The following is a 9,778-nucleotide window of genomic DNA, read 5'->3' on the forward strand; positions in this document are numbered from 1 at the left end:
AGGCAAGGGGGCTGCCTGAAGCCCATAGCGCTCGGGCAGCTCGGCTCTTAAACAGAGCCGCCATTTTCCCGGACATGTTCGGCTTTTTGGCAATTCCCCCCGGACGGGGGTTTGAGTGCCGAAAAGCCGGACATGTCCGGGAAAAAGAGGATGTATGGTAACCCTACTACAGATGCCAGCTGAGATCAGGGCCCTGTTGCACCAGGTGCTGCAGACAATCCCTGGGCCATAGTGCTCAGATTCTAACTAGTCAAGGCAGCCAGCAGGGAAACAAGCAAATGGATGTGCTCAAAGTCACCCAGCCAGTCAGCAGTACAGGCAGGATTAAAACCCAGGTCTCCAGATGCCCAGGCCAGCACCCCATCCCGCAGGCCAAACGGCCTCCCCTGGGTCACTTCCGCCTCTCCTTCTGCTAGTTCACAATCTGCACAGCAGACAGGCTGGATCCAACCACTCAGGATTCTTCCTGCCCAGGGAAATTACCCTGATCCCTTCCCCCAGGAATATCGGGCCATGGCAGTTCCCAGGTGGGCGAGGCTAGTGGGGTGGGGGAGCTAGGGCGGGCAGACTCGTGAGCAGCAGGAGTTGCTCAGACACCACCGTGAAGGGGCAGGAGCAGAAGGCGGGAGAGCGGCAGGAAGGCTGGTACCTTCTCTGCCAACCTCCTGCCCCCCTTTGTCCCTGGTTCAGTGTGAGCTGTGGGAGCTCTCTGGGGCACAGGAGCTGGCTGGTGCCCAGATGGAACTACGTTGCCTATTGCACATATCTCGCTTTTCCCGAACATTGAAAATGCTGTTAAAACCATACCAGGGCCCGCCAGGATCCCTGCAGCTGGTCAGTGCTAAGTTGTGAACTGTGCCCTGGACTGCCAGAGCACGGCAGTGGGAGAGGGTGGGGCTGGCCCAGGGCCCTGCTGGATTGCGCTCACGGGTACGGGGTCCCAGTGCTACAGAGCTGTGTGCCAGGGGCCGCACTTTGTGGGGGTTTCGCAGCTCATCTCTCCAAGGCCTGTGTGGCGGCAAGTCTGCCAATGTGATCCCTTGAATCAAATCCTCTCTTAGCTAGTGCAGATGTGCTGTTCAGAGAAAAGAATTTGCACACAAACCAGAAGACACAGACAGGTGATAGTGAGTATATGAGCCAGGGCCTTTCAATAATTTCACCATTCGGGGACACTTGGTTGAAGGCTGTATCACGGAGTTTCCTAAAATAAGAAACATGTTACTATTAATGCATTCTCTCCAACATTTGTGATGAATACAGGCACATTTGTGGGGCATTAAGAGAGTAAGGGGGATCATAGTATAGTAGCAAACAACCTAGAATAAACATTTTTACATTTAGTTAGATAAAACAAAAACCTGCTTATTTCAATTGTCTCACAAAATTAATAGTTAAGTCAACCCTAGGCCTAGCGCAGCTTGTCCCCCTGGCATTGCACTGGCAATGGGTTAGAACCCAGGGAGGCAGAGCTCAGCGCAGAGAGACTGGGGACAATGAGAGCAGGAGCAGCCCTGGGGCCCATCACCAGGAGCTGAGGAAAGCTCAGCAGGGATGGGGAAATCTGGGCAGCAAAGTCAGCAAATGTTGCTCCTGAGTGGGGACCCGGGTAACGAATGAACTAACTTCCAGTCTCCATCTCAAGGGCAAGCGCCTAATCCCAGCCCCTTCTCCCATCCCCCTCCCTTCTCTAACCTCAGGCCCAGGAGCTTGGGGTCACCTTGGACTCCTCTGCTCTGCGTCCCTCCTCTCTCACTCCATCCTGGAGCTCCCCAAACCCCCCCTCTTTCTGTGCCATCCCCAGCCTGCTGGCTCTCTCCTGCACCCTTGTCCTCTCCCATCCCCCTCCTGCCAGACATTCCCTTGCCCCTCCTGCAGCCCCTGCGCTGGCTCCCTGCTCTTCCCCACCTCACACCAAGCCCCTTGCCCTCCTCTCCTCAGGCCTGCACAGCCTCTCCCCACCCACTCCCCAGTGCTCTGGCTCCTTTGGCCCCTTCCATCTCTTTCACTTTGTCCCCTCCCACCTCCCTCCTTCTGCTCTGCTGCCCCAGCCTCTGGGGGCACATCATCCAAGCGCCCCGCTCCAGCTGCCAGAGGGGAGGCCCTGACACAGTGGGGATGGAGCAGCTGGAGCAGCTAAATGGCCCTGAGCACCCAGAGCAGGGGGCGTTCATCTGGGAGCCTGGCAGGAGCTGATGCCAAAGCATCCCGGGGGCGACTGACAAAGGGGGTGGACACCTGGGTTCAGAGGCGGCTCTCAGGGCCATCTTGTGTAAATGCACTGACCCTGCAGAGCAGACTTTGGTCCTAGGGGAACAGCGGGGAGAGTCCTTGGAGACAGAATTATGGGACGCGACCCAAAGCCCACTGGAGTCAGAGGACAGACCCATCGACATCAGTGCTCGGTAGATTGAACTCCTACCGAGGATCTTGCTGAGTCACTATTCTAGGCCCGGATTTTCCCTGCCAGGGAGCGCTGCACCGCGAGGCTGCTCAGTGCAGTTAGGAGGCGGCCAGGGTCACAGGCTGCTCACCTTGAATTTGTGTTGACAACCCATGAATTTCATCAGCCAGGTGATCCTTACCACTGCCCTCAGCCGCCCATACACCTCCTTGGATGCGGTCCAGGGGAGCAGGATCTGAGAGAAACAAATTGGGAGAAATTGCTAAGGAGAAGTACCAAAAAAAATAGCACAAGCACATAGGGAGAAAATCAGAAAGGCTAAGGCAAAAATGAGTTCTAACTGGCAAGGGACATAAGACAATCAGAAGCAGCTCTATAAATACATTCGGAGCAAGAGAAAGACAAAGGAAAGTGTGCGGTCACTACTCAGCAGGGAAGGAGAGAAAATAATGGAGGACAGAGACAAAGCTAAGGTGTTTAACCTTTTTAGTGAAACCTGAAGCAAAAAAGGCATTAATGGTGACTAGATGCTTAACACAATATTAACAACAAGGGGGAAGGAATACAGGCCAGACTAGGGAGAGAACAGGTAAAAGACAATTTAGGTCAGTTAGATGAATTCAAATTGGCAGAGCCTCATGATATTCACCCTAGATGGAGCTAGGCAAACCACTCTCTGAACCATTAGGAGGGCTGAGGTCCCAGAGGACCGGAGAAGGGCAGACACAGAACTTATCTTCAGAAAGGGGAACGAGGAGGCCCCGAGGAATTATAGACCGGTCAGCCTAACTTTGGTACCCAGAAAGATGCTGAACAAATTATTAAACAGTTTGTAAGAACCTAGAGGAGTTAATAGGGTGATAAGGAAGAGCACCATGGATTTGTCCAGAACAAATCGTGCCAAACAAATCTAATTTCCTTCTTTGACAGGGTTACTTGCCTAGTGGATGGAGGCAGGCAGTATATGATGATGTATATGAAGTTTCGTAAGGCTTTTGACACATTCCACAAGACATTCTCATAAGCAAACTAAGCCAGTATGATCCAGATGAGATTACTATAAGGTGGGCGCACAACTGATGGAAAGACCATACTACAAAGAGGAGTTATCACTGACTACGAGGCACACTGGCAGGGTGTCTCAAGTGGGGTCCCCCAGAGGTGTGCTTGGGTCCAGTACTAGTCAATATTTTCATTAAGAACTTGGTTAACGGAGAGGAGAGTATGCTTGTAAAGTTTGCGGATGACACCAAGCTGGGAAGGGTTGCAAGCACTTTGAATTCTAACCTGTCCTCCAAAATGAGCTTGCTAAATTGGAGAGTTGGTCTGAAGTCAACAAGATGAAATTCAGTCAAAACAAATGTGACATAACACACTTAGGAAGGAAAAATCAAATGCATAAAAACGAAGTGGGGGATAAGTGGCTAGGTGGCAGTACTGCAGAAACGAGTCTGGGGGTTATCATGGGTCTCACACTGAATATGAATCAACAGTGTGATGCTGTTGTGAAAAAGGGAAATGTCATTCTCAGGTGTACTAGCTTGGAGCACTGTATCCAGTTCTGGGCACCACGCTTTAAGCAAGATGTGAACAAACTGGAGCCAGTCCAGAGGAGCGAGGCAAAGTGATCAGCGGTTTAGAACACCTGACCTATGAAGAAAGGTTGAATGAATTAGGCATATTTCGTCTTGAGAAGACGGAGGGGGCACCTGTAACAGTCTTCAAATACGTTAAGGGCTGTTATACAGAGGATGATGACCAGTTTTTCTCCATGTCCCCTGAAGGTAGGACAAGAAGTAATGGGCTTAATCTGCAGCAAGGGAGATTTAGGTTAGATATTAGGAAAAACTCTAAGGGTGGCTAAGGACTGGAACAGGTGACCTGGGGAAGTGGTGGACTCCCCATCATGGAGGTTTTAAAAAACAGGCTGGAAAAACACTTATCAGGGACAGTCTAGGAATGCTTGGCCCTGCCTCAGTGCAGGGGTTGGAGTAGATGACCTCTTGAGATCCCTTCCAGCCCTGCACTTCTGTGTTCCCTCTTCCCAGGCTCTGGGATCGAGGAGACCGAATCTCTGTCAAGGACATTTCCCTCTTTTTGGAGCACAAACCACCCACAGAATCTACTTCCTGTGGCCCCAGAACTAGAACGTTGAGGGAATCTAGCTCTGGACTCTGGCCAGGTTGGTGGGGCCCATGGTGAACACAAATGAATGCCAGGGTCAGATGGGGGCTCAGTGGAGAACAGGGCAGATCCTGCACTCCTCCACCCCCACCCCATGCAGACGTCTCTCAGATATAGCGGGGGCACTTGGCCCTCCAGCCCAAGAACCTTTGTATAGAACGTGCTCTGAGGAGCAGAAGGCACTGGGTGGGGGTGGGGGTGTCCCATGCTTGGGATTAAATGGAGCTTTGGTCCCTGAGCCCCACCCCAGCTACAGCACTAGGCCCCTTCCTGCCCCCATGCCTCCAGATGTTCTGCAGCTCCACAAGGTCGGGCTTCTCATCCTCACACATCAAGGCCTTCAGTATCTCATCCATGGCTCTCAGAGTCTGCGTGCAGAGCAGAGGAGAAGCCAGAGCAAGTGGCGTTACCCAGCCAGGCGATGAACCAATGCCCTGGCGTGTGACACCCCCCAGGCCACGGCAGCCCCTGGTATTCCAGCTCACCCACTCACTTGTGCCCGCAGGGACCTACTGCAAACTCCTCCTGGCAACAGGGCCCCACCTGCCTTTGTCTCCCCAGGGAGGCCACACGCAGTTTAACTCACTGGAAGAGTCAGAAAGGACTCTGCATTTGGAGGGGAGATTTCCAGCCAAGCTTCGGTTCCCCTGGCCTGTGTGCGTCTGAAGCCACCGATCGCAGGCCTGTGCCCCCAGCCACGCACTGGGGATGAATGTGCTTGTGAAGGGAGTGTCTGTTCCGCACTAATTGCCAGTGCATGTGAAGGATAAATGCCTACTACTGCTACCCTATGAGGGAATTACTCCTTTATCTGCGGCGGTGGAGCCTGTGCTTTGGTGCTGCAGGTCCTGAGCTGAAGTCCTGCCGAAGAGCTGTGATCATTACACTCTCATGCCAGTGCCAGGTAACCCTGGGAACAGGTACACGAGGAACTGGCAGGATTCCCACTCGGTTTGGGGCTTACCTTGGTGTACAGAGCATCCTCCATGCCCTGCATAGTCTCTGCTGAGGCAGGGAGAAGATGCTGGAGAAGCAGGTGGCGAGCAGGCTGGATTGTTCCAGGCCCCGCAGCGGTGGCTTCACTTTCTTAAGAGAAGAGACACGTGCGGATTGGAGGGCTGACGCGGGACCGATGCGCTAATGTTGGCCTCAGGCTCCCAGAACATGGAAACACCTGGGGGGGCTCCAGCTGGGGGGTGGCAGATGAGAACAGGCCAGGGGGCGATGGAGGGAGCTGGTGCTGCCTTCTCTCATACCAGCAGGCAGGGACTTAGTGTAGCCTGCAGCTGTCTGCTGTGACCCCACCAGGACTCACCAACTGTGCAGAGAGCGCTGCGCTTCGCCGAGAAACGACATCCCGCCAACGGCATGGACGGGAGACTAGAGCCTGCTGGCACCAAAGCGCCTCTGAACCCAGCGGCCACAGTGCAGAGGAGTCTGCCAGTCCTGCCCCGCTGGGGGCAAAGAGACCCTCCCACCACAGCCATCTGCACTGCGGCTGCACAGTCCGGGCCAGCAGAGAGATGCTGCATCAGCCCGCAGCAGGGCAGAATCCAGGCAGGGATCCAAGCCCTGCCCCCTGCCAAGAGCGCTCAGCCTGCTGGACAGGGCACACAGCTGTGTGCAGGGGGGCAGGAAGGTGGGGACAGCCCAGACAGCATTAACCCCTTCACCCCCACTGCCAGAGTATGGCCCCAGCACATACAATGAGGTGCCAGGTGACTACTTGAGCTGCCCCCTGCAGGACAGAGCCGTGCCCCTCGTGGCAGGCGGCAGCCAGTCAGGAACAGCTACGCCCACTGCTGACCCAAATCCCCCCCCTCCGCCCCAGCAGAGATGGGATCGTGGCCAATGTTGTCACCTGCCACGCTGTCAGGAAGCCAGTGCCCTGTGGGGAGAGCCACTCCAGCGCCTGCCCCGCCTCCCCCTCCCATTCCTGGGGAACCTATTGAGCCAACAGCGAGAGCCCAGCTCCAGCCCGCAGCATCCGCCACCCTCTGGATGCCTGATGGGCAGGCTTCTGGGAAGCTCAGAGCAGGGCGCCAGCGGCACTGAGAGAGAGCCCCCCATGGCACAGGCAGTGCCACATGCCAGGGCTCAGCCTGCCCAGCCTCTCAGCCACAGGGGGTTGCTGAGCTGCCGGTGTGACGCAGCTGGCACAACTGGCAGTGACTTCGGTTGCTCCGCTCCAGCAGCACCCAACTGCCCCTCTCCCCCCAGAGCCATCGCCTGCGGGGTCCCAGAGGGAACCGGTCCTAACCCCCTCGCTCCCTCCCCCACATCTTCATAAGGCCACGTGGAGAGGTCGCCAGGCGCCTCCACCACCTACCCACTGGTGCCAGCCCACATGCACCAGCACCATCACCTGGTGCCACGTGCCCGGCGGAATCAGAAGATGGGGGAGGAGCAGAGGGGGGAATGCCCTGGAGAACTGGCGATGCCAAGAGGCTGGCGTGTCTGGCTGCACACAGCACTGGCTGGGGCTGGGCCGGGCAGGCTGGGTACCTCAGCTCCATGATGGCGAGCATCGCTTGCTGACGCACCATGTCGGTCAGGGAGTCGACGGACTCGTGATGAATCAGCTCCTGGGGAGACAACGTGGGGAAATGCCAGCCGGGCTCCAAGCTCTTGCAAGGCTCCGACTGGGGAGCAAAGCGCAGGGCCTGCAACATGTGGGCTCGGCAGCCAGGTCGTCCTACTGCGGACACTTGATGGTGTGCAGGGCTCCAGCCGGGGAGCGCAGTGCAGGGCCTGTGGTCAGTGCCCCAGTGTCACGCGCCAGTGCACTGAAAGGCTCCATCAGCATTAGCACCCAGGGACACCACCTGAGATCAGGCCCCCTTGTGCCCGGTGCTGCACACACACAGTGAGAGCCAGTCCCTGCCCCAGAGAACTCACGAGCTAACTAGACGAGACAAGGCATGGGAGGGAAACTGAGGCACAGAGGGGGAAGTGACTTGCCCAAGGTCTTACTGCAGAACTGGGAGTAGAACCCGGGTGTGCTGAGCCCCAGCCCACTGGACCACCCACCAGCCCACGCTGTCCCACGTTCAGGGAAGGGAGGTGAGCTCTGGAAAGCTTTCTGCAGTGCCGGAGAGCAACGACTTGCCAAATCTACGGAGCAGATTTGTTGCTAGTTCCCTAGTGGGCACTGACTGCGGAGTGTTGGGGCTCTGGGCAGGGAGACTGGCGTATACAGAGCGACCCGGTGACTTGGGAAGCTGGGTGCAAGGGAACACTCTACATTTCCATACAGTTATATGTTTAGGAACAAAGAATGCAGGCCACACTCACAGCATGGGGGGCTCTAACTTGGGAAGCGGTGACTCTGGAAAAGACTTGGCAGTCAGGGTAATCAGCTGCCCATGAGCGCCCAGTGCGACGCTGGGGCCAAAAGGGCTAATGCCATCCTGGGATGTAGAAACAGGGCAAACTCCAGTTGTTAGAGAGGTTATTTTCCCTCTGTATTTGGCACTGGTGCGACCGCTGCTGGGATCCTGTGTCCAGGTCCGGTGCCCACAATTCAAGGAAAATGTTGATAAATTGGAGAGGGGTCAGAGAAGAGCCACAAGAGTGATTGGAGGATTGGGAAACATGCCTGATAGTGAGAGACTCACGGAGCTCAATCAGTTCAGCTTAACGAAGAGAAGGTTACAGGGTGACTTGATCACAATCTGTAAGTACCTACAGGGGGAGCAAATACTTGATAATGGGCTCTTCAGTCTAACAGACAAACGTCTAACACGATCCAATGATTGGCAGCTGAAGTTAGACAAATCTGCAGAGATTTCCAGGCCAATCACTAAACCCGCCAGGTAACACAGCCCCAGTGTGTGTTTTACTCACCTTTATCTTCTCCACAAGGAGGGCTTTGCTGATAAAACCTTCCAGGTTTCTCTCTGGGCTCCTAGTGAGGACGGCTCTGCTGAAGGTGCTGACGCAATCCAAGAACCTAAGTTTCTTGGCCTCGTCATATGCCATGCAGAGATTAGACACAAACAGGAAGGTTAGTGTGGAAAGGAGCTGTCCATGGGAGAGATGTCAGAAAGCTTCCCCCCAGAAGACCATTCACCTGGCAACAGGAGTGACTATCTGGGGAGGGCAGGGCAGCTCTGTGTGAAACCGGACCAGAGAGGGAGCAGATCTCACCGGGTAGGTGTCCAAAGAGGAACTGCAACATGGGGGCTAAGCAGCCAGTCTTACTGGGGGCTTAATAGTGTGGGAGGAACGTGTGGGTGTGACACCCTTGTTAACCAGGAACTCAGATCTTGCCTATGGTTAACTGGATGTGCTCTAGGTTCCACACCTCAGAGTCCCTACCCAGCAGACTCCCTCCCCCAAACCGCATCTATCAACAGAGAGAAAACTAAGGACAAGATTAACTATAAAGCAAACTGGTTTATTGAACAGTGACTCAAACAGGAAATAGTAACTTATAGGACCCCCCAGCAAAACAATACACAAAGGGCATACAGGTACAGGTTGGCACAACAAACTGACATAAAGTCAAGGTCCCAAACCCATAAGGACAACGGGGAATTTGCTACAGGTAAGGTACAGAGGTACACAACATACTATACCAGGTTCAGAGAAATGGCCACGACAGAGGACATCATGGATGGAATGCATCAGGACAGCAAGGTGAGGACACAGGAGCTCAGGATACAGGTAAGCTAGGAATCAATCAGGAACTGATAGGTGGAACTATGGAGTTTGGCTCTTCTTCTTTGGTCTTCTGTAGATCCCTCCAAGTCTTGTCTAGGACACGTACTGCACTGCCCCCAGGAAGGACAGCCTCTCCTCTCGGGTGCAGCAGTCTTTTATGCTCTGCTGTTACTAGGCAGAACACAGGCCTTGTGACCCTTGCTCTTTCCTGCCTTAGAGAGAAAAAGGCGGCAATTGTCTCAAGAAGAAGGTCACCGACATGGTGGACAAACAACAACTCCTTACAAACAAAATGGCGAAGTGCCTAAACACAATGAAACTTGTCATTTTTCCCCTACACCCAAGCACCCTAATATTCGCCACTGTCATGTCATTAGGATATGTTTTGTACAAAGTATGTCTTGTACGGCATCATTCTAAAAGTCTTTATCTGCTAGACATTAGTGACTCATTGGATTGTATGTGCGATCATTGTATGTGAAGTTATGAAGTTCAGCTACGTCTGTGTTCCTGAAACATGTTGTG

Source organism: Terrapene carolina, unplaced genomic scaffold (assembly GCF_002925995.2).
Source record: "Terrapene carolina triunguis isolate 2854851 unplaced genomic scaffold, T_m_triunguis-2.0 Scaffold191, whole genome shotgun sequence".
NCBI classification, from domain to species: domain Eukaryota; kingdom Metazoa; phylum Chordata; order Testudines; family Emydidae; genus Terrapene; species Terrapene triunguis.